Below are 25,952 nucleotides of genomic sequence, written 5' to 3' on the forward strand. Positions count from 1 at the left end.
AAAAGAAGATGTGTTGGAAGTGTAACAGAGGTGAAAGCAGGTAAAACAGCCACATATCATCCAGCACTGGGCCCATCCCAAGCGGTAATTTACTAATGAGGAGCCATATTCTTCTTCTGTGACATGCATTAACAGCTGCAAGGCGCAGGTCATCCGTTGACAAGGCAGAAGCTGGCGGAGTGGAGCCTACAGTTCCTGGAAGGAACTTCAGAGTGACAGGGGAGAGCTGGCAACGGAGAAACCTGAAGATAAAGAGTTCTGCGGATGATCCGTACTGCTGCACTGATTGGGGACGGCAAGACTCATTCTCTCATCTCAGTTACTCGCCTCAATTAAAGGTGGTGTCGGATGGCTGACGCAGCCTTCACCTGACAGCCAAGACAACACGCTTCCGAGAATTTCCAACAGCTTGTTAAGAACGTGAGTTGTATGGTCCTGCCATGTGCAGAAGAACAGAGCTCGTCACACGGATGAGAAATTCTACAATAAGCCATAGCACAGAGCTTTCTCTACCATAAGAACGTCTGTCAACAAAGGAAGTAGGAAATTTGGGAGCCCATTGGTTACAATGGACAATTTGGGCTCCTCAGTCATAGGCGCTAATGCAACTATTGGCTACTACTAGGTGCCCAAAGCAGAAATTTGGGTGCACCATTATTATCGTTTTGAAAATTACAGTATAGTTTTGAATTTCTTTATCGTTTTAAAAATTGTAACGTTATAGTTTTTGACATTTTTAGAGTTTTGTATTTACAAATAATTCATTTTTTTTGAAAATCATTGTTTTGAAATGTATTATTTTGAACATTATAAGGTTAGGAAGGGGGGTTTTAGGGTTAGGTTTCAATAAGGGGGGTCTTAGGGTTAGGCATCAGGAAGGGAGGTTTTAGGGTTAGGTTTCAAGAAGAGGGGTTTTAGGGTTAGGCGTCAGGAAGGGAGGTTTTTGGGTTAGGCGTCAGGAAGGGGGGTTTTAGGGTTAGGCATCAGGAAGGGGGGTTTTAGGATTAGGCGTCAGGAAGGAGGGTTTATGGTTAGGCGTCAGGAAGGGGGGGGGGGTTTAGCATTAGACGCCAGGAAGGGGGGTTTTAGGGTTAGGCATCAGGAAGGGGGTTTTAGGATTAGGCGTCAGGAAGGAGGGTTTTAGGATTAGGCGTCAGGAAGGAGGGTTTTAGGATTAGGTGTCAGGAAGGAGGGTTTTAGGGTTAGGCGTCAGGAAGGAGGGTTTATGGTTAGGCATCAGGAAGGAAGGTTTTCGGGTTAGGTGTCAGGAAGGGGGGTTTTAGGGTTAGGCTTCAGGAAGGGGGTTTTAGGGTTAGGCTTCAGGAAGGGGGGTTTAGGGTTAGGCGCCAGGGAAGGGGGTTTTAGGGTTAGGCGTCAGGAAGGGGGGTTTAGGGTTAGGTTTCAGGAAAGGGGGTTTTAGGGTTAGGTATTAGGAAGGGGGGTTAGGCTTCAAGAAGGGGGCTTTTAGGGTTAAGCATCAAGAAGGGAAAATTTAGGGATAGCCACCAAAAAGGGGGATGTTAGGGTTAGTCATCAGGAAGGGGGTTTCAGAGTTAGGTGTCAAGGAGGAGGGGGGGGGTAGGGTTAGGCATCAAGCAAGGGGTTTTATGGTTAGGCATCAGGGAGGGAGCTTTTAGGGTTAGGCATCAAGAAGGGGGTTTTAGGGTTAGGTGTCAAGAAGGGGGGGGTAGGGTTAGGCATCAAGAAGGGGGTTTTAGGGTTAGGCATCAAGAAGGGGGTTTTAGGGTTAGGTGTCAAGAAGGTGGGGGGGGGGCTAGGCTTCAAGAAGGGGTTTTTTGGGTTAGGTGTCAAGAAGGTTAGTTTAGGGTTAGGCATCAGGAAGGGAGGTTTTAGGGTTAGGCATCAGGAAGAAGGGATTTAGGGATAGGCATTGGAGGGGGAGGGTTCTGTGTGAGAGTAGGGTTAGGGTAAAGTTGTAATAAAATACTGTATTGTATATACCAATATTCTAGAACAATAATTGACACTATTGTGTGCCATGTGTGGGCAGGCATACATTCGACCAGAGAGAGATCTCTCTGATGGTCGATCTGGTGGCCACCATCTAATGCATGGACACCTTTATTGTTGAGATGAAACACAAGTGAGATGATATATGAGATAAGTTTAGTGAATCCATCTCAATGTGACCATTATTGAACTACTATTTTGATCTGTGCTTGGATCTGAGTTTCTTTTTTTTTAAACCAGAATAAAAATACAGCAAAAACCCTTCTACGTTGCAACAAGCCTACTCAAAACTGCATTCAGAATGCTGTAAACACAAGAAATAGCCTGCTGGGTAAAGAAAACCTACTTGAATCCATATAAAAGCCATTTTAACTTTTTGAAATAGAAGTTTTCGGACTACTTCAGAAAGCCGGATAATTAAAATTTCATGTCCTCTCTGGGAGGAAAGTCATTTTTCATTTTCTGTGCCCGTGCTGTAAAACAATCTGGAGTCGTATGATGGGATAGTCTCCCGGTGTAAGTCTAATTTGAGATTGCTCAGAAGATGGCTCATACTGATTCAGGTCTCATATTGCAGCCGAGGGACCTGGAAGCCAATTCTGTATCTCCTCCACAGTACTACACACATATGAAACATGAAACAAAAACATGCCCCGTCCATTTGTCATGGCTTAAATGCCGTCAGCTCTGTTTAGAAATGATTACTGTTTACGCAAATGATTCTAGTGGCCTCAGGCTTTCAGACGAGGCTTGAAGACTTCTTTGATGGGCTCAATGAACTCCCTCCCTACCGTGGCATAAACAATCAGCTTTATGACTGAGGCTGAGATGTTCAACACGGATGAAAATTGGCCTGATGATTTGGAATATTCCAGGTGATCAATGCTGTAGTTTAGAGGTGGGGAAAATTAGTTAATCAAGGCCCATTCAAATAACAGGGTATAAAAGTAAATAGATACAAAAATACAAACGTTTAAGAAACACTAATAAGTATGTGTCCATGTGGCACAAATGAGGACAGGCAACCTCTGAAGCGCTAAACACATCCTGCTAATGTCCCAGCTGCAGCACAGTAATCATTCTCTCTACTCACCCTGCTGCTCTGCACATTCACTCACTGCTGGCTGTGTGTAGAGAGCAAGGAGACACATTGCCCGTGGGATAGGAAGGGAGAGGGGTGCTATATCTATCTAGTGCAGGAAGTAGTACAGTCCCCTGCACTGCCTACTGCTATTTTCACGAATGTTGTCCAAACTATAAAAAAAGGTCCCAGGTGAAAGGACACAGTGACTGAGCACCACAGAGGCACCCCTAGCCATGGCTACACCCGGTGCTGTAAGCACCTGCAGCCTAATGGTAGGTACACAACTGGGGTAGACACCAGGGGTTGTTTGATAGTTTGATGTCCAGACAATGTAACTGATGGAGGAGTGATGAGGGGTATATTAGATGTAAGAAGGCCTAAAATGAGTGATGAGCAAAAATGCAGATTCTTTTCTCATTAAATACAGCAGTAAATACAGTAGAGGCGGCGATCAGCGCTGAGAGCCAGGGCTGCGGCCATTAGCCCTGCCTCAACAGAAAGCGATTCCCGGCTAACACGAAGGGGATTTGGGGGGTAAAGCGGGATAGCTGCATTTTAGCTGGGGCAAGCATGCCCATGATGATTATGAGCTAAAAAGCGAGTTTTTAACTCGCTTCAGACTCTCTTTAACCTATTAGCAGCCAAATACAGTAAAACTTTATTTGGCTGCAGGGCTGAATTTTCCTGCCGCTGGAGATGTGTCCCTGGCAGGCTCGCAGGGTATGCAGAGCGGGCGGCAGCGAGCTTTTATATTTCCCTGTCAGGATGGCTGGATTGCGTCTTCTTCCTCCACCATAGCGTTGATGTAACCCCGACACGTCTGCTCAGTTCCGATCATGATATGACATCCAGGAATCCAGGAGACCATGTCAGCTTTACAACGCCTCTAGTTGGTGGAAGAGGGGTGATGGAAGAGTCTCTTCCAGTAACACCTCTTCCACCACTGGGTGGCGCTGTAATGCTGACACAGTCTCCTGGCCTCCATGTCATATCATGTCATCGGATGTGACCTGTCGGAAGTTCAGAGCCGCTGGTGGAGGAAGAGAAGAAGCCGTCCGGAAAAGGTAACTATAATTTCCCGCTTGTTTGGTTGCACCAGGCAGCCAAATGAAAATTGCCGGCAGGGGCTTAGAATGCACAACCAGCTTTTAAACAAGAAAAAATTGTTTGAAGCTGCTAATGAGTTAATGATAAATTGGCCAGGGCTGAATTTACCATAAGGCACTGTAGGCACGTGCCTACAGGCGCCTGATGTTGGGAAGGCGGCTCACTGCCCTCCTCTAGTGACCCCTCCCTCCTTCCCTATGCAGAGTCCCGAGCAGAGTGTAAATGAGAGGTTACTCATCCTGCTCTCAGCATTCCACTGATGAGAATTCCCTTCAGTCAGGGGCATCTCCAGCTACTTAATACTGAGGGTACCTCTGGCTACTTAATGCTAATGGGCACCTATGATGGACAAGGGAAGTAAGGGAGAAGTGACAGCTGGGAGAGCCAGCACACTGGCTGTTCGGTGGGGGTTTGTAGGTTCATGGAGGCCAAGGTCTAGGGTGACAGGACATCTGTGCCTATAGGCTCCTGTGATGTAAATCTGGGCCTGACATCGGTGTTTGGAAATTGGAATGGTACTTTAGGCCAAACTTTAACCTGAATGGATCACTCTGCAGAACGCTCCACAGACATTCCACCCAAGGGACGAGAGATCGTTCTCACACATCTCCCCCCTCCACACAAACATATCTGTAACCACCTTTAGATTTCTTTCTTCTATTTTTTTCTTTGTAGAGTCTCATTGTCCAGCCATCTGATATGATGTTGTTGCTGAAAAGAGTTATCATGGAAGAGATCAGGCGGTTGCTGCAGTCACATCTCAGCCGTCACTGCGGCGATGCTATCTCGCGGCTTTAATAAAGGCGGCATTGTACATGTAGATGTAAGTGTGCGGGGGTCTGCCTGGCTCGCTCAGCTGAGGAATGGGGGGACAGGCTGGAGGGGAGACGTGGCGCTCTAGCTGAGAGTTCAGCCCCTGGTCTTCAGGATAGTGGGTGGCCAGGGAGACTTGTGATTGTCTCCTCTCCCCAGAGGAACAGCACGGAGATGGAGACGTGATGTATGTGGGGGTCTGCCTGGCTCTCTCAGCTGGGGAATGGAGGGGGGCAGGATGGAGAGGAGACGTGATGAGCAGGAGATGTGCTGCTCTAGCTGAGAGTTAAGCCTCTGTTCCTCAGGAAAGTGGGTGGCCAGGGAGACTTGTGATTGTCTCCTCTCCCAGATGAGCAGCACAGAGATGGAGATGTGATATGTGCGGGGGTCTGCCTGGCTCACTCAGCTTGGGAACGGGGGGGGGGGGGGGGGATAGGGGAAGCTGTGCAGGATGGAGAGAAAACGAGAAGAGCAGGAGATGTCCTGTTCTTGCTGAGTTCAGCCCCTCTACCTGGATGAGCAGCACAGCTGGGAAATGGGGGGACAGGCTGGAGATATGATGACACATTAGACAAATACTGTATATGCGCGCTGCGTGTTAAAACCAGGACTAAAGGATATCATGTCCAAAGTAAATCAGTTCTCCAATGCCAGTGTCCGACAATGGAAGAAGGAGAGGTAGCATCCAGTGCAGCTCTCTCAGTGGTGGGACTTGACAAGCGTCTGTATCTGAAAAAGGAGCTAGAAGAGAGCTCCTCTATGGTGCAATACCTTTAATTCAGTTGGCAAAATGCAAAAGAAATGCACGTACAAGATCGCATAAATTTGCAAGCATATCTCACATGCTCAATGTTCCACTCCTCAGACGTTGACCGTGGCCAGCGGGGGACATCAACAAGGGTCCGTGGTAGGTCTGGAGTCCCGGCAAGCTCCGTGTGCCAGGTGATAATAACTTGTGATTGTCTCCTCTCCCCGGATGAGGAGCACAGCGGGGAAGACGTGATGTATGTGGGGATCTGCCTGGCTTGCTCAGCTGAGGAATGGGGGGACAGGCTGGAGGGGAGACGTGATGAGCAGGAGATGTGGTGCTCTAGCTGAGAGTTCAGGCCCTGCTCTTCAGGAAAGTGGGTGGACAGGGAGACTTGTGATTGTCTCCTCTCCTCGGATGAGGAGCATAGCGGGGAAGACGTGATGTATGTGGGGATCTGCCTGGCTTGCTCAGCTGAGGAATGGGGGGACAGGCTGGAGGGGAGACGTGATGAGCAGGAGATGTGGTGCTCTAGCTGAGAGTTCAGGCCCTGCTCTTCAGGAAAGTGGGTGGACAGGGAGACTTGTGATTGTCTCCTCTCCTCGGATGAGGACCACAGTGGGGAAGACGTGATGTATGTGGGGATCTGCCTGGCTCGCTTAGCGGGGGAATGGGTGGGACAGGCTGGAGGGGAGACGTGATGATCAGGAGATGTGCCTTGGGTGGTAATCTGGCTACCTATACTGGAGGCCCCTCTGGCTACCCATACTGGGGGTACCTCTACCTACCTATTCTGTGGCTATCAATACACTGGGGGCTGCATTTGTATCCTCCCGTTTGGATTACTGCACTGCCCTATTCATCGGATACCTGGATAAGATTCTGTACCCCTTATGACTAGTACAGAATGCAGCAACCAGACTCCTAGCCAATGAAGATCTCCCTGCTGACAATCAAGGCTCTAAACCACATGGGGCCCAAATACATGGCGGAGCTATTGGAGCTTTATGCCTCTGCAGTCTGCACGGTGCCTCTCTGCCAATAAGATGAATCTGGTTGTGTCCAGGATCCACTTACAAACATTTGGTGCTTGGCCTTTTCCTATGCAAACCCTACTTTATGGAACTCACTTCCGCAATCGGTGCGAGAGTCTCCTTTAAGAAAAAGCTTCCTTCCTATACATTGAAGGAGCCTGATCATGTGGATATACAGGTAGTTCCTGATTTATGAACGACACGCCGATACGGACAACATGGATTCTGTGATTCTATGGGAACAAGTAAAAAAAAATGTTTTTAGATTGGAAATTGATTTAAAAAAATACTAAGAAAAAATGGCTTTTAAACTTGCATAAGCAGGTACAGGGGGCAGAGGTGACACAGATGGAGGACACTGGAGGCACAGAGGAGGTACAGGCGATAGAGATGGTACAGAGTTTCAACTTAAAGAGGAACTCCAGTGAACATTTTACTGTTGGCAGGTGATGTAGCTGCTGCATGGTTTTTGGCAGTTGGAAACCACTGTAACAGCTATTTCCCACAAAAGTTCGAACTTTTTTTGTGGGAGGGGTTACTTGTGGGAGGGGTTTCACCACAATATCAGTCATACAGTGCCCCCTGATGGTCTGTTTGTGAAAAGGAATAGAGTTCTCATGTAAAAGGGGGTATCAGCTACTGATTGGGATAAAGTTCAATTTTTGGTCGGAATTTCTCTTTAAAGCGGTATAAAACTAACATAATATTCAATAAAAACGTGTTTTCCTACTATTATATCCCATACAGTTATCATATTTGCTTTTGTGCATAAGTATTATTATTCATTTAGAAATTACAAGTTCCCAAAGTACATTTTTTTTTTTTGCTCTGATAGCTGACATTGCATTTTATTTATAACTGCTGTATTCATATTGTAATGTACCCAGAAATGCTTTCTGAGTATCTGTCTGTGTTCTGGAGTGTCTGAATTGTTTACATTCCTCACTTGATACAATTAAGTAAACACAAGATATTGTTATCTTCAGTTCGGATGTGTCCAGCTTTCCCTGCAGGGAGCTTGTAAGTCCTGTGTTTAACTAGTTGAATGCTATTCTAGTAAAAAAAAAAAAACTGGTGGTAGTATATAATATGCTGTAAATAATCTTTTAGAGCAAAGAAGAAATGCTGGGTTTCATACCACTTTAAGAACAGATTCAGGTTAAGAACGACTCTACAGTCCCTACCTCATTCTTTAACCGGGGCCTTCCTGTATGTCACTTTGTGCAAAGTGCAACTTTTGTAAAAAAAAAAAAAATCACAATAAAGAGCACTTTTGCCACAAAACAGCTCCCAATCCTTCAATGCCAGTCAGCCTCGGCTGTGAACGTGCCTCAGCATAACCTTCAAACTGCGACAATCTCAGCGTGACAGCTGCTGGTCACAGGAACAATCACTGTTTGGGCAGCTAATTGTCACTTCAGCCATACTTTATGTCCTCTTCTGACAAATAACAGCTGAAAAACAAAGAGAACATGCAGCCTGCATGAACCCCACAAGCCTCATCATTGGGCAGCGCAGCACAGCTACCTCCGAACACGACTGAGGTCGCTCTGTACCGAACAAACACTTTTAAGTAATCATGAAGCCCTCGGAACAAGGTTTGTCTCTGGGTAGAAGTTTTCGCTCTCGTCGGCAATCAGGAGGAGGCGGCAGAAAGAAAACTGCCTGTCGTGAGTTCTTAATACAGAAAAGAAGAGAAATTCCCCTCCTGCAACTCCCCTGAGTCTCCCGAAGGAGAGCGAGCGGTTTGCTGGAGCGCGCGCTGCTGCTGAAATCCGCATTTCTCCGCTCGCGGAGGCGAGGCCGGGCGCCAGCCGAGTGTAACGTCAGGGGAGAGTTGGAGTTATTATCCCCAGGCTGATTCTGTACTGGATCAACCCAGGAGGATAGCTATGGGTCAGCAAGTTCTGCTGATGCTTATAATCATTAAGCTAGGCGCAGAGTTAACCTCATCATTGCCACGGGGGAACAAGCACCATTAACAACCGCTCTACCAGGAACAATATTTTGGGCCCCATCCAAATCACTTTTTCTCCTAGGCTTTCTCCAAGGTGATATTTTCCCGTCTTATCAGTTAAGGCCTTATAAGCCACCAGCAACAGCAAACAAGAAAATACTGAAAGCAATTTGACAGTAGTGATGATGAGCCCAAATTTTGCGTTTTTGTCATCACGACACGAAATTTGCAACACAAAAATTGTATTTTGTAATTATCAGAAGATTCATAATTCATCATTTTGTAATATATCATTTTGTGTTGTAATTTCACATTAAATTGTAACTTTGTGTTTAATTCGTGTTACTCGTCATTTCATTATTTCTTGTAAAACAAGAAAATTGCCCAAAATGATGAAATTACGGGTGACATAAAATCATAATTCCGTGTTTTACATGAAAATGCATGGCAACAAATACAAAAACACAAACATTTTTGTAGTTATGAAAATGTTGATCACAGAGATGATTATATTTTTTTTTAAATGTGTATGGTTGTAATTAAACCAAACATTTTTTAATTCAAAATATTTAGTTGCACCACTCTGACACATACAAAGATAAATAAACACTCCTTCCAGCCTATGAGCATTTCAGTGCATGCTTTTTACCCTTCTCTTTTCATACCTAGGGTTATACAGGTGGCAGCCATTAGCAATTCCTTCTTTGCCAGACACCTACATCTACTCCACCAGTTTGCCAGATTCTGTCCCGGCAATATGAAAGGAAGGGAGGGGCTCCTCCAATAAATGTAAAATATTTTATATTTGTCATCATGCAGCTGAAAAAAGGCTGCTATTTATTATTATTATAATTTATAAAATAGATTTTATTTCTGAAATCTTGTATTTTTAATTTGGGTCCACTTTAAGCAACATTTTGCGTAATTTTCTGTGATTACAATATTTCCATTACGATCATAATCGTAATTACGAAAATGATGCGAAATTTTGTGAAGTTGTAATTTGCACATTATGATCATCGCTATTGGACAGGACTTTGTCACCTACTGTTTGGTACCTTTTCAGTAGCAGAATGCTGAAAAGTTATTTTATACAGAAGATGAAAAATTATCTCGTAAGAGAAAACTTAGGAGAAAAAGTGAACTGGAGCAGGGCTAATGCTTTAGGTCGCATTCACAGTGGGACGTTATTGTCGCACATTGTAAAGTCTTATAATGCAGCTTACCGCACTGCAATGATAATCCTGCAATCACAGTCGCGTTAAAAAACAAATGTTGCGTTGTGGTAGCTCACTGCTTGCAGTACGTTATCTCTTAATGCAGACACCTTGCGACTTTAACGTCGCACTAAAATGCATCGTCCCACTGTGAATGCGACCTCAAAGAGAACTCTCCCAAGTGTTGCCCTTCAAAAACTAGGGTAGTGATTGTTAAAAATCTAGTTCAGGTACATTTTTAAAATATGTCTTTAACCTCCTGAGCGATAATCCCGAGCTGAGCTCAGGGTATATCGCGCAGGAGGATTTCTCAGGCCCTAGTGGGCCGATTTGCATAATTTTTTTTTGTTACACACAGCTAGCACTTTGCTAGCTGCATGTAACTTCCGATCGCCGCCGCTCGCCGCCGATCCGCCGCTACCCGCCGTACCGCGCAGCCCCCCCCCCTCCCCGACCCCTTGCGCTGCCTGGCCAATCAGTGCCAGGCAGCGCTGAGGGGTGGATCGGAACTCCCTCTGACGTCACGACGTCCATGACGTCGGTGACGTCATCCCGCCCCGTCGCCATGGCGACCGGGGAAGCCCAGCAGGAAATCCCGTTCTGAACGGGATTTCCTGCTTACTCTGATCGCCGAAGGCGATCGGAGTGGGTGGGGGGATGCCGCTGCGCTGCGGCTATCATGTAGCGAGCCCTGGGCTCGCTACATGATTTAAAAAATAAAAAATTTAAAAAAATAGTGCTGCGCTACCTCCTGGGCAATATAATTGAATCGCCCAGAGGGTTAATAGAACATTAATTATGCATAAAAAGTTTTGTTTTGTTTTCAAAACAATGCATTAGGTGGGCAGAGCGATGCATATTACCACAGAGTTATTCCTGCACTGTGTTTTACAGGCCATCAGGGCCGGGCCGAGGCAGAGGCGAGAGAGACTCCAGCCTCAGGGCGCAGTGTAGGAGGGGGCGCACAACTCACTCAGCTATCATTCCCTTTTTGTGTTTGAAGGACAGAGAAATAGAAAAAGGGATACATGGCAGTGACTGCAAGCCAGATAACTAGAGATTAAGGTGTTGGGGCCCTGGCGCGCCTCTTAGTCTAATAGCAATCAGTATGTTACGGCTGGGGTGGGAGGGATGGAGGGGCGCACTTTGGTGTCTCATCCTTGGGTGCTGGAGGACCTTGTCCCGGCTCTGCAGGCTACCATTTATATTGAACAAGCAAAATGAGTTTTTAGTGTAGCAAAAAAAATTACTATTCCAAAAAGTTTGTGCTTAAAGAGGAGCTGTTAGGTATAGGGTCTCAGAGAAAAAAAACACATATATCAGTAGCTAAATATTGGCTGTACTTACATTACATATGCATTTCACTGTCCACGTTTGGATTTCACAGAATTTTTATATAGTATTTGCAGCGATTGATGCTCCTGACAGCTCATGGCAGGTTCCATGTTTGTCTGTCTTGTATGAAGCCAATTGTGATGTAATATCCTCCCTTACACTGCTTCCTGATTGATGATTCTTTAGCCCTCCCAAGTTTCAGCCCTCAGAAACTCACTAGTCTCAGGTCTAACGGGGCATATTGTCTGTCACTCAGGCGGGGAAGTTTAAGGGGGGTGCAGGCGATCATGCTGTCAGGAGGGGGGGGTGCGGGGCGATCGTCCCGGGGAGGCTGTCAGATGAACAGAGGTGAGCCGTTTAGTTCTATACTGGGAAGTCTGGATCTTTTCAATGATTGGAATCGGATCATTGAAAAGATCCGGATCTTTGAACCGAATCTTTGAATCATTTGCAGCAGAGTGAGAGAAGCTGCAGGTTCTGTTTCTTCCAGACATCCTCTGTGAACCAAATCTCGGATCATTCGATCAAAGATCCGAATAGTTCATGATCCGGACAACACTACTGTGCAGTGAATATTAATTAGCCATGTGGCTAGGAACACTAGCGGACTCATACTCTAACACAACATGTGCACTGTGAACAGCATATTGACTTTTCAGTGCTGTGAGATGGGCTGCAAGTTACAGGCTGCTGTAACATGAACCTGTAACTTCCCACTGTGAAAGCAGCCTTAGGGCGGGATAGGGAAATGAAGGGGAGGACCAAGGGAGTGCAGTAGGGAGAAGAAGCAGCCCCAACATGCTCTGCAGTATCTGTTATGCGGCCTGCGGCCTCCTTAGGAGCTTGGGAATAAAGAGGATTGCTATTCAGCCAACAACAAAGTAAGAGAGATTTTTAACTTCAGTATTGCCTTTTTGGCTTCCTTCTAAACTGTTTAACACAGGAGAATAGAGCTTTAAATTAGCTTTTTGTAGCCTAACAGTTACTCTTTAAAGCAAAATTAAAGTGAATTTAAAGAAAAAAATGGATACTCACCAATGGGGAGGCTCTGGGTCCTGTTCCAGCACGGTCACCCCCATTAGAGGTAATCGACCCACTGGTCAAATACTGCACTGTGAGGCTTCGGAAGGCTTCAAGTGCTCCCGTAGGCAGGCCGCTATGTAATGCACATGCGTGAACACGCTTTCTTACGTGATCATACATTCGCAATAAGGAGCTGCCCATCTTCAGAAGCTGCCAATCTTCAGGAGCTGCCCATCTTCAGAAGCACTCGGGCTCCCGAAGCCTCCTGTGGCGGCAGATTTGAGCGGGGTGACGGCGCTGAAACGAGGGAACCGTGAGTGGAACGGGAAGGATTTATAGGACCCTGTTTTAATTTTACTTCAGATTTGCTTTAAAGCAAACCCGAGCCCAATGATCCTTGCAGCCATGGCCGCGCATGCTCAGTAGGATAGATCCCGCGGCTCCATGCTACTGCGCATGAGCGAGCGGACTCGAGCATCTACAGCGCGCCCAAGAATGCGCTCAGTGATGGGGGAGAGCAGAGCAGAGAGGGAAGCCTCAATGGGATCCTGAGGCTTCCCTCTCTTTAGGTAAGTATCTACTTTTGTACCCAAGCTTTGGATCGGGTACACTTTAAAGTGTACCCAAAGGTGTTATGTGATATGATTAGAACACATGTATGTACAGTACAAAACATATTAATAACCCGCCTGTTTTTTTTTATTTTGCTGCCTGAAAGAGTCAGCTTTCAGGCATGCAAGTGACAGCTTCTGTCTTGCCTGTACCTTTCTGGGTATATAGTAAAACCTCACTAATAAACAAATTACTGCCATAATATTTTCCTGGCAGAATACAACTTCTGAGGACAGTGGAGAAGTAGAAAAAAGTCAACAGACTGCCATTGAGCAGAGACAAAACAATCAATCTACATTGTAAATGTTTAACTATAATGGTATATCTATTAAAAATGATTTTTTTTTAGGAATATGAGGATAAATACAATTGTTTATCTCAAAGAAAAAAAAATCAACAAGAAATAAAATTCAACAACAGATAAAGTAACCGTTTGCGCCAAATAGCTAACATATATCGAGTAAACCTCTTGTTAATTAGCAAAGAATGGTTCATATTGACCTTCTAATTGTGCCTTCTTTCAGGGAATTATATCCCAATTTTCTTGCCCAGACTTCGAATTTAAATAACCATAATTATCAAGCCAAGTTGTAGGCATAATGTTTATCCCATAATTCACCTCTTTTAAAAACAACTTACTATTAAGGCTGGCGAATATGCCCTCATATCCTAAATTAGTATTAATTATATGAAGGATTTCTTCAAATGATGGGGTTTTGGAATCAATCCAGTTCCTTGAAATCACAATATGTGTTGCCAGTATGATGTTAGCGATCGCATGTCTATGTCATTCTATGATCAGGTTGAGGTTAAAATTGAAGAGGGCTAGTCCCAGTTCCATCCTAACTCTAGCACCTGTAATACCCTATATAAAACTAAAGCATATTTGCTAAATTCTCTTAACTCATTGACCACTTAAGGACCAGGGGATTTGCATATGCGCTGTGCTGGGTGGGCTCTTCAGCCCCCAGCACAATCACGTTGTAGGCAGGGCGATCAGACTCCCTCCCCCCCCTTTTTTCCCCACTAGAGGGATGTCCTGCTGGGGGGGTCTGATCGCCGCCGCCTGTTTGTGCCTTGCGGGGGGGGCTCCTCAAAGCCCCCCTCCGCATCGCTATTCCGCCCTCCCTCTCCTTCTCTCCCTCCCCAATAAGGGCGGTACAGGTCGGCGATCCGCCCTGTACCGCCTCTGATAGGCTGAAGCCAATCAGAGGCCGGGGATCGCCGATCTCCTTTACGGCGCTGCTGCGACAGCAGCGCCGTACGCTGTAAACACCAGGGATTTCTTCCCTGGGTGTTTACAATTGGCCTGCGAGCTGCGATCGGAAGCTCGCAGGCTGTTCACGGAGACACCCTCTGTGAACTGCAGGAACGCCCACTTACGACCAGCCGCCGCCTATCGGCGTTAGGTGGCCGTTAAGTGGTTAAGCAACTTCAATAGAGTTACCTCGTTTGAGATAAGTGCGCAGTGCACCTTTGACCTCCGTCGGCAGAACTTGTGCTGTAAATTCTTGGAATGCTTTGATCTCTCTCTCTGCTAGCAGAAAATATAGAAACTGACAGCAGAAGTCCTCTGTTACTATCTCACACTGCCCCCTAGTGACCAGTGGCCATAAATACACATTGCAGCAGTACTAATTAGAAGCAAGCAAATGTAACAAGTAAGAAATAAAAAATGTGCTAAAATAAATTGGCCTGGAGCCCTTGAAAATCTCTTAATAAATTGGCTGCTAAAGGGTTAATATATGGACAACTCCACCATATTATATGTAATATTGTTGATTTCCTGAACAGTTTCTCCAGCATCTGTCTGAGTCAATATTGGATATTAAAAATAGTTTCCTAGGCGTGCAGTACCACCGCATTAAAAAGATTTGGAAAAAAAAGTTGCAGATTTTACAAAGTAAGTTAGGGAAATACCTGCTGTAAAAAGTCACATATCCTGCCTGGCAACCTCCAGCTTTCTGCTCTTTGCTACTTTGCTATGAACAACTTTCAGTTGACTACCTGAAGCCACGCCTCCCAAGCAGTGACAGACCAATCATACTGACCGCTGCATGTCCATGTGACTAAGGGGGGGGGGGGGGGGAGTGTGCCAGACCGATTGGTAGAAAGCAGACAAGCGGGGGTCACTGAGGAGGAAGATCTATAAATCATACGGCAGATATTTCTATTGAACAAAAGCAGCAGCATTTTTATATCTTTAAAATAGGCAGTGTGCGCATGAGTGTCAGTTTGCAAATTATTAGATTAAAATGTATTGTTTGATTGGTCCACAACCCCTTTAGCACCTGTTCACTTTAATCTATTTAAAGAGGAACTGTAACGATTGGTGTCAGCAACACAGGTTTTTTCTGATTATTGGTGATTTGCAGTATCACCAATAATACAGATGCTATACCTGATTATGTGTGATCTGCAGAATCACCAATAATGCTAGTAAAGCTAGACACAGGACACCCAATGTGATATAGTGTTTGGTGCAACAGTAATTAGAGAAGTTATCTCCCGTGAGGCGGGAGATACAGACACTACTGCAGCCAAGGATTCCCTGAGGGGCAGGGAACCAGGCTGTACTGCAGCCAGTGGATACCTGAGGAGCAGGAATCACTGTCTGGAGTAATGGTGATGATGATTGGTCTGCAGCTAGGGATTCCCTGAGGAGCGGGGAATCAGACTGTACTGCAGCCAAGGATTCCCTGAGAGGCAGGGAATCAGACTGTACTGCAGCCAGTGGACCTTGGATAGATAGAGACCCACTGACTGTGCTGCACGATGGTCTCCAGTGGAGCTGGTGACCATAGGCCTGATATAGCAGCTAATAACCACCTGAAGAGCAGGTGTCACAGGTGTACAGTAAGGCTGATCACCCAGGGGCTAAGTGACAGCCAGAAAGGTCAGGCAAGCCAGGCCAAAGTACAGAAGCGGAAGACTGATTCGGTATCCAGGTACAGGCAATGTTGGCAACAGGTAATCAGATGGGCGGAAGTGCCGAATCAGAGAACAGGAGAGTAGTCAGGAAAGCCAAAGGTCATAACAGGTAACAGAAATCTCTCTCAATCCTAGTCTTAGGTGTGAGGTCCTTGGTCTCAACACCTGGGATCTAGTCTAACAGATTGTAGTAACAATATAGCAATCTCCTAGTCTTAGGTGTGAGGTCCTTGGTCTCAACACCTGGGAACTAGTCTAACACATAAACAGTAGCAAGCAATAGTACTGTAAAGCTATCAATGGAATCTGACTCAGTGTGAATTCCCAGCTCCGGCTGCTTCTAACACACTGTGGGATCTGATTCAGGTCTGAGCGCTCACACGTATATGTTCGCAACAGCAGACAACTTACAAGTGACAAGCGAGTCCTATATATACTAAAAGCGCTCCACAGCGCCGCACCAGTCACTCAGCCAATCTGGAGCATAGCTGGAGTCAGCTGATCGGCATGATCAGCTGACTCCTCTTCTAGCAGCATAAAGGTCCTGTTGCCAACCGCGCGCACGCGTAGTTCTCTATCTGTGTGCACTAGAAGGACCAGGCAAGGCAGCATCACGCTGCTGCGCGGCAGCAGCCGTCGGCTGGGACGCGGAGAACGCCGCCATGCCGCTCTCCCATGCGGCGGCATCTCCGCTATTCATTACAGGAACTTTAGCAAAAAAGGGGCAAAAAAAAAATTCAATACATTACAAAGTGAGAAGTAAAAAAATTGAATAGAGATCAAGAAATTATTGATAATCACCATCTAATTTGTTCATATTGTTTATCCACAATCAGCTGGCAGGTCATCATCTTTACTACTGGAAGACATGAAAAAAAAAAGACAGTACCAACTGCTATTATCTATAACCACGCCCTCTAACAATGCAACAGGCTAAAAGTTTTTTTTTTTTTTAATAGATAAACATATACACCAAGGGAGTCAATGGTTGCTTGGCAGTTATTTCCATGCAAAAAGGTTAACAGTCAAACAGGAAACGGTCAGTACCTAGGTCAGGGAAAGGGGGTATTGGCTACTGATTGGGATAAAGTGCAGTCCTTGGTTACAGTTCCTTTTTAATGGCATTGGCTGATAAGAGCAGATCTGTCAGTTTGGGTCCTCCAAATGCCTTCGCCTAGTATGACGGACGAACAAAAGACCACTATATTCATGAGCGCTATTTTTTTTTTTTAAAGTTTAATTAGAAATGTAATATATGCAACTGAATAGCATCTGCTCACGTCTGACACATTCGCTCTTTCATACAGGCATGTGATCTAATTCAACACCGATGCTATACATTAATGGCCATTATTGAACGGTGATTTTCATTAACCTGCAGCTGGGAGTTGTGAATTATATATTGAATTACTTGATATGTCCCATTGCTCTGCAGAAGCCCAGTGCAGCCTTATGGAATCAATGTAAAAGTACTTTGCTGTATGGATATCACGTGCTGTGCCTATATTTTAGAAAAGGGTCTTCTTCGAATCCTACAGCCAGAGGAATATAAATAAGTAGTTTCAATTAGACACCCATTTTCTGTTCAAAGAGATGTTTCCATGACTTTGGGCCGGTGCACACCAAGAGCGGTTCTAAGCGTTTTTTAACATTCTTTCTGGTGGTGGGGGGGGGGGGGGGGGGGGGGGGACCGCATGGCTAATGTTAGTCAATGGGCTGGTGCACACCAGAGCGGTTCGTTTTTCCCCCAAACGCAAACTCGGGTCCTGCAGCATTTTTCAGATTTCTGAAGCGTTTCTGCCTCAATCTAAAGTATAGGAAAGTGGAAAACTGCTCTGAAAAGCGCTAGATCAGAGCGGTTTTCCAAGCGGTTTTGTTACAGAAGCTGTTCAGTTACAGCTTTACTGTAACAAAATATAAAATCTGCTACACAAAACCGCTCTAGAAAACGCTCGGCATGTATAGACAATCTCTCTAAACCATGCCTAGAATCGCTCTGAAATCTGCTTCAAAAACCGCTAACGTTTGCGGATCTGCTAGTGGTTTTTGGTGTGTACCAGCCCTTCTATAGAGCAATTTATTTAATTCTGATGGAAGTGTGAATTGTTTTTATGGCATCTTGGCAAGCAGGATTAAAGGACATCCAAGGTGAAATTAAACTGATGATACAAACAACTGTATCTGTCTTCCTTCTCCTAAAACATTTTTTGAAGATATCCCCCAGTTTTATTTTATAACTAAATTTAGTTTTTAATGTTTTACTGTTCCATTGTCTCTGCTCAATGACACATTCATTGAAGTATGCCAGAGCTCAAATCTATGAATTATTCACCCTTTTTATTGCTTTCCTGCACTCAGAAGCCATTTACTGGCAGGAAAGTGTTTTATGGCTGTAATTACTTATCAGTGAGGGTTACGCTATAGTCCCGCCCCGGACAGAAACTTGCATACATGATGTTTAACTCTTTCAGGCAGAGAAAGAAAAAAAAGAACACAGCCTACTTATTTATGTGCTTGGCACTGTACATACACATGTCTATCTCATCATGTCACATGTCACCTCATTTGTCCTTTAAACAGCAATGACTGTTAACGATATAGGGCGTCAAAGGCCGCCTTCCCTGTTTAGTGAAGACTGGTTCACAGCCGGATTTACCATAAGGCACTGTAGGCACGTGCCTTATATAGGACAGGCGACTCCCATTCCCATGTGGCCTCCACCTCCTCCCTCCCAATGAAGAGAGAACCGCTGCTGCGCTCCCTTCTCTGCAAGGTCCCCGATAAGCTGATGTCACCTAAATCACTATTAAGCCCCATATATTCACGATATAAATCGGCTGAGGGGGCCGATAACCACCACCTCAGCCAATAATCCGCCATGTGTACAGAGGCTCTGACGAGTGACTATGGGTCTGCCGGCGATCCGCCAGGGGCATCAACTCAGTGGAGTGACGGGCGATACCTGTGTTCAAACTGTTCACCACGCCCAACACGAGATATTATATCCCTTTTGGAGGGCCAGTCCCTCTTTCTTCTTCATTTGTCCCTCTTTCAGGGCTCATGTACAGATCTGTATAAATATATGTATTTTAACTAGTGAAAAATATGTTTAAAGGATACCCAAAGTGACATGTGATATGATGAAATATGTGTATGTACAGTGCCTAGCACACATATAACTATGCTGTGTTCTTTTTTTTTCTTTCTCTGTCTGAAAGAGTTAAATATCAGGAATGTAAGTGGCTGACTCAGTCCTGACTCAGACAGGAAGTGACTACAGTGTGACCCTCACTGATAAGAAATTCCAACAATAAAACACTTTCCTAGCAGAAAATAGCTTCTGAGAGCAAGAAAGAGGTAAAAAAGGAGAATTTCTTATCAGTGAGGGTCACACTGTAGTCACTTCCTGTCTGAGTCAGGACTGAGTCAGCCACTTACATACCTGATATTTAACTCTTTCAGGCAGAGAAAGAAAAAAAGGAGCACAGCATAGTTATTTGTGTGCTAGGCACTGTACATACACATGTCTATCTCATCATGTCACATGTCACTTTGGGTATCCTTTAATTGACTTTAAACTTTATTCCCATCCTTTAAATTGATATATTTTTAGTATTTTCAAATGTTAATATGAAGAAAAATGAACCAGGAGGATAGGAAGGATCAGTGTGGTTTGAATTATAAAACAACACGTTTTTCTTATGAAATCTTTATGGCATGTGACTGGAGGTGTACGGGGAAAGGGGAGGGGGGATTAGGGGCGTGGCTTAATTTTCCTTTTTTTTATATATCTCAAAAAGTTGGGAGGTATGAATAATCTGACAAGCTGGAGGTTCTCTTCTGGGTGGCAGTACTGATTGTTTGCAGAAAGCGTTAACGTTTGTTGTTTTGAACATATTGAAGTCATTGGCAATGAGAGTAAGTGTTAGGCAGCTCAGCGTTCGGGCTTTGAAAAGTAGCAGTACAGACATGTGTTGTTTCCATTAGGGGCAGCCCTGCTCCATGTGTTCAGTACAACTATCCTGAACTGTTTCCAGGTATCTGAGTAGCAGCTGTACCTGGAACAAGAACCATCCAGGCTCCGCTCTCCTCCAGCTTTTCCACTTATAGCAACTTCTATGTATAGATTCTCTGCTATAAAATGCTAATAACCCCACTATATCTGCAGCCAACGACATCAGCTCCCCATCTGGTGATGCATTTGAGGCCGGTACCGCTACATCTCAAATAGGCGGATCGTTTGTACGGCGACATAAGGCGGAAAGGCACCCTGCCTCTAACAGTATGCAGAATACTATAAATACCAGCCCACAAACAGTTTATCACGTATTTACAACGCTTCCTGGCGCAGGGATGAGGAACTCGCACCATTCCAGAAGACGGCAGCACCGCAAATCCCGCGTTCATTGCTTGTACGCTGTAATTACAAGAGGCGCCGCGATTGCTACGGAATGAAGCAGAATTATTTGCTGTGAAATTAATTAAAGGGGACCGGATGTCTCTGTAAATGAACGCTGTATGTTAGAGGAGTAAATGTGCAATGCCCATGAATGATATTTTGTATTGAAGCCTGTAATTATCACCGTTAAGGTTCTGACTTGATGACTGCTTGGCTGGTTACTTCTTCCTTAAAGCGGAATATAACCCTGCATTTCAACTTTGCTCTAAAACATTATTTACAGCATATATATTTTTTTTTTACTAGACCAGCATTGGAAGGGTTAAACACAGAGGCAGAAGTTCAGATTGTTACATTCTATTCAGTTAAATGTATCTATTGAGAAATGTTACACACTCTTTGGCTCTCCTCCAGCTCCTTCTCAGTCAGAGACAGTGAGTCACATTCATCACTTAGATACATTTATGTAAACAAAATGTATCTATGTCAGCTTCGGATGCGTCTGCAGAAATCTCCAGGAACTTTAAAGCCCTGTGTAACCCTTCCAATGCTTGTCTAGTAAAAAAAAATGCTGGTTGCATATAATATGCTGTAAATAATGTTTTAGAGCAAAGTTGAAATGCAGGGTTATATTCCGCTTTAAAGCGGACCTGAACGTAGAATGTCCTCTCTGCTCTAAAAGATAAGCAATAGCATAATAACCTTTAAAGAAAAAACATTTCTTTGTTACAGCCGATACAAATCCTGCAATAAATCTGCAGTGTGACTACTTCTTGCTTTCAAGGAGGCAGACATAGGGTTAAAGGAGAACTGTAGAGAGAGGTGTATGGAGGCTGCCATATTTATTTCCATTTAAGCTATACCAGTTACCTGGCTATCCTCCTGATCATCTGCCTCTAATACTTTCAACCATAGACCCTGAACAAGCATGCATCAGATCAGGTTTTTATGACAATGTTGACAGATATGACAAGATTAGCTGCATGCTTGTTTCTGGTGTGATTCAGACACTACTACAGCCAAACAGATCAGCAGGGCTGCCAGGCAAATGGTTTTGCTTAAAAGGAAATCAATATGGCAGCCTCCATATCCCTCTCACTACAGTTTTCCTTTAACATACTGGGCTCGATTCACAAAGCGGTGATAACTCAGTTATCACGCCTAAAAGACTTTAGGCGTGATAACCTTTGCACTAGCAAAGTTATCACCGCTTTGTGCTCTAACTCGCGCGAAGCTACAGCGCGTACGTGCGCGCTCAAAGTCCCATAGGGCTTAATGGGAGCTTCGCGCGAAGCGCTGGGTGCTGCACGCGCGCAAAACTTTGCGCGCGGAAAATTCACGCAAGTTTCTTCTTATCATGCCTAAACTGAGTTTAGGCGTGATAAAGGGGTCTTCACTTGCGTGCAAACACTTTGCACCGCTTTGTGAATCAGGCCCTCTGTGTTTACAAATGAGTTGCTCTGCTGAGGCAGCCAGTTGATAAAGCTGAGAGATCAATTTACAGTTGTGATTAGTCACAGATGAGGGAGGATTAGACAGGCTAAACTCTCTAAATACATACAGGGTGCATTTCTGTAGGTTTTCCTTCTGTCCTGTGCAAGAGTTCAGGTCCACTTTAAGAGGAACAAACCCATGAACAATGTATAAGGCAAAAAAGGAATAGGGACGCAGACACATAAGGGGATATTGCTTGCATGGCAGTTGGTGTTATCTCCCACAATGCAATGAGGTTCACAGACAGGAAACTGTCAGGGCCATGGCCCTGGCATCACACCGTGGGAAGGGTGTCACCACAATAGCAGCCATATAGACCCCCCTGATGATCTATTTGAGAAAAGGTAAAGATTTATTGTGGGGAAGGGGGTATCAGCTACTGATTGGGATGAAATTCAATTTTGCATTAAACAAGAGAGAACACAGAGAGCCCAATATAGTGCAGTACTGGATTGATGTGGGTAATGAGAGGCAAGTATGTAACGTTGTACACACAAACATGATTTACCACTAAGGCAATATCCTTTAAGTCTGGATGCACAGGTGCCATTCTGCGAAATAGTAAAAAGGGGCACATGCAGCTAATGGACTAATTGGGTGCCTCTATAGGCGCCAATACAAAACATTGGAAATTGGGCGCAGGAGCGGAAATTTGGGCGCCTGCAGGTACAGCGTCCGCTATGTATCAGGCACCACAGACGGCCAAATGGCAATATTTTTTTTTTTTTAAGAGGAGTTGGCAACCCTAAAGTGCTGGAGTCGCACATTGCTGGGCGCTCATTGACCAGTCTAATAGTGGTCAAACTTGCTGGGTGAGTTCAATCCCACATGGGGTGTATGGTGGTGGAAACAGGACACAGCTGAGCGCTATCTTGTATATTGGAAAATATTTTTTTTTTGCCAGGGATGCAATGGGATCATCGTAGGTAGTGTGTGCGAGGGACGTAGTTTAGGTATCGGGCCTTTTCACAACGGGGCGGTGCGGTATTTTTAACGCACCCTACCGCCATACATGAAAGTCTATGGAGACTTTCATACTGCAACATTACGGCGCAGCGGAAGTGGCGTTTTCGCAGCATCCCCGACACAGTTCCAGAACTATATTACGGCTTCTGCGTCAAGTTGCAGCGATCTTTGTCGGCCCGGAAGGCATGGTAGTCTATCGCGACGAGTGGATTTTTAAGAAATTACCAATGCAACGTCGCTAATTTTAACAGTATGCTTCCGCATTCCCGAAGCAGGAAGTGACGTCAAGCACGCGTCACCCATGCTCACTTCCTGCTTGGCCGGTGGCCAGACAGGGAAAACTGTGCAATAACGCAGTGTTCTCTGAAGGCCTGTTTTTGGCGGTGCAATGTGGCGTGTCGCCAACGCTGGTTTACAGAGTGAAACCAGCCTTTGGCATTAGGTAGGTAGTGTGTGTGTGTGGGGGGGGGGAGATTAAGTTTAGGCATTAGGTAGGAAGTGTGTGCGGGGGGGGGGGGGGGTTGGGTGTTAAGTTTAGGCGTTAGGTAGGTAGTGTGTGTGTGTGGGGGGGGAGAGTTAGAGAGCATTAGAGAGCTAGTTTGTGCGTGGTGTGGGGCATTAGGCAATGGGCAGGTAGCTTGTGCGGGGGGGGGATGTTAGGTTTAGGCGTTAGGTAAGTAGTATGTGCATGAGGGTGGGGGGTTTAGGTTTAGGCAGGTAGTGTGTGCGGGAGGGGGGGGGGTTTAAGGTTTAAGCATTAAGCAGGTAGTGTGCGCGGGGGAGATGGGTTTAGGCATTAGAGAGGTAGTTTGTGCGTGGTGCGGGGCATTAGGCAATGGGCAGGTAGTATGTGCAGGGGGGGGGGTGTCAGGTTTAGGCGTTAGGTAGGTAGTATGTGCAGGAGGGTGGGGTTTAGGCATTGGGCAGGTAGTTTGTGCAGGGGGGGGAGGTTTAGGTTTAGGCATTGGGCAGGTAGTTTGTGCAGGGGGGGGGAGGTTTAGGTTTAGGCATTAGAGAGGTAGTTTGTGCGTGGTGCGGGGCATTAAGATTTAGGCATTAGGCAGGTAGTGTGCATGGGGGGAGATGGGTTTAGGTTTAGGCATTAGGGAGGTGGTGTGTGCGGGGGGGGGGGGGAATGGGGGAGGTGAGTTTAAAGTGTACCAGAGCTGATAAAATATAAAAGTTTTATACATAACTGCACCTTCCTTCAGCCAGTTGCGGCCAGTCTGCGCAAAAGAAGTGCGCCCTCTACATATCTCCCCGGCAGCTGCAGGCAGGGTTAGGTTTGGCCATAATAAAATATCGGTATTTAATACCGATATTTCTTTATCGGCATTACTGGGTGCCCAAATTTCCAGGCGCCTTTATTTGCCGTACGCGCCATATTGCGGATATGAACAGCTACCCAACGAGTTTTTCAAATTCAAAATTTCAGCTCCAAAAGGTAATTGTAATAATTTACACTAATCATCATAATTGCTTTCAGCTTTGTCTTGTTCAGTTTTAGGTTTAGTTCTGAATTTCTGCATTAGGTGAGGGAGGGTTTTTATTTTTTAGAAAGAGGCTTTTAGGCGTTTCTTCCCATAATGAAGATCTGGTAAGTTCAGAGGTCCTGGAGAATGCAGAAGGAAATGGAAATATATGGGCCTCTTTGTGAGACAAGACTGCTAAGTAAAAATGGGTCACTGAAGAAAAGGGAAACCATGTTTTTACTCATTCCCACACTATGAAGGATAATTATTCCCATTTTTTCAGACCATTTAAGCTAAAAGTAAAGAATAGACTATTCATGGCTTTCACAACTTAACAATCTTCCATCAAAACAAAACTGATTTAAACGAGGTTCTTGTCAGGTGCTTCCAGAATAATCGCTCCGGAGAAGAGAATGTTTCATTAGAAGTTCTAACAAGGAATCCTGATTTCACTGTTCTTCCTTTTCAATAAGAACACCTTCCCTACACCTGTATAATATATAACAAAGCCATCTGTCACTGGGTGCTGTTGTACTACAAGTCCAAGTAGTGGCGTAGCTAAGGAGCTGTGGGCCCCGATGCAAGTTTTACAATAGGTCCCCCCAAGCACTCTATACATAACAATTGATACGGTGCACCAAAACCTGCCAATGGCGACTACAGTGTCAGAGGTGTAAGAAGGGGATGGGGAGCAATGTGTTACGGATTACTACTATTCAAAGTATCTATAGAAGTGATTATTATGAGCACAGGACAAGAGAGCTAATACTGTAGTTGAGGGAGGGCCCTTTGGGGCCCCTCTGGACCAAGGGCCCCGATGTGGTTGCAACCTCTGCAACCCCTATTGCTACGCGAGTCCAAGCATGTAGACTAGACAACTGCCATTTATCATATACCCATATTTTTCGGCGTATTAGATGCTCCGGACTAAAAGACGCACCTAGGTTTAGAGGACAAAAAAAACTGAAAAAAAATATATACTAAACCTGGTCCATGTTGCAGGGCCATCTTGTAAATGTTCACCCCCAATTATTGTATCCTCCTGTGCCCCCTATTTCCCCAGTGTCGTCCCATCTGTCCCCAGGGTTGCCTCCAGTGTCCTGCTGTTTTGCCTCCCATATACCCGTTTTGCCTCCTGTGTTCCCCTCATGCATCTCCGGCTCCCCCGTGTAGCCTGCGCTCCCCCATGTGTGTATGTATGAGAAGAGGCACCTCATCTGGCTCCAGCAGGGGACACAGAGCTCTCATCTCCTGCGCAGCTCCCCCTAGTGATGGCTTCTGCTGATGACGCTATCAGCAGAAGCCATCACTAGGGGAGCAGTGCAGGAGAAGAGAGCTCTGTGTTTCCTGCTGGAGCCATTGATGAGATGAGACATGCTGCAGCTTCTCATACATACACACAGGGGGCAGAGCAGGCTACAAGGGGGAGCGGGAAACACAGGGGGGAAGCAGTGCAGGGAGTCCTTGATGTCAGGGTGGGCGGCGGTTCGTATCAGTGGACGTTCGTAAGTTGGGGATTCCCCGCATTTGCCATAGAAGACGTAAGTATTTTTTTTCCTAATTTTTTGGGGAGAAAAAGTGCGTCATATACAATGGCAAATGGTTACGGTACGGTATGTCATTGCAGCCGAATAGCACTTGTGGCCGGCAGCTGGGAGGCTGAGCTGCTGGACATAACAGGCAGTTCAAGAAAAAACACACAAATCCAGGCACATCGTCCCAAATTTGGTCATTTAAATACGTTTTTAAGGAGGTGCTAAACGGGGCGTGGCCAGCAAAATTGCAAAGT

The 25,952-nt window shown here is 45.4% G+C and overlaps 1 protein-coding gene across 9 annotated transcripts in view; it reads right to left on the bottom strand.

The window, feature by feature from the left end:
- The window catches only part of ASIC4 (acid sensing ion channel subunit family member 4), a 949,912-nt gene that overhangs the window by 393,788 nt on the left and 530,172 nt on the right, over nucleotides 1–25,952 (bottom strand). The gene's annotated exons all lie outside the window — the stretch shown is intronic.

Source organism: Hyperolius riggenbachi, chromosome 7 (assembly GCF_040937935.1).
Source record: "Hyperolius riggenbachi isolate aHypRig1 chromosome 7, aHypRig1.pri, whole genome shotgun sequence".
In the NCBI taxonomy this organism is placed as follows: Eukaryota; Metazoa; Chordata; class Amphibia; order Anura; family Hyperoliidae; genus Hyperolius; species Hyperolius riggenbachi.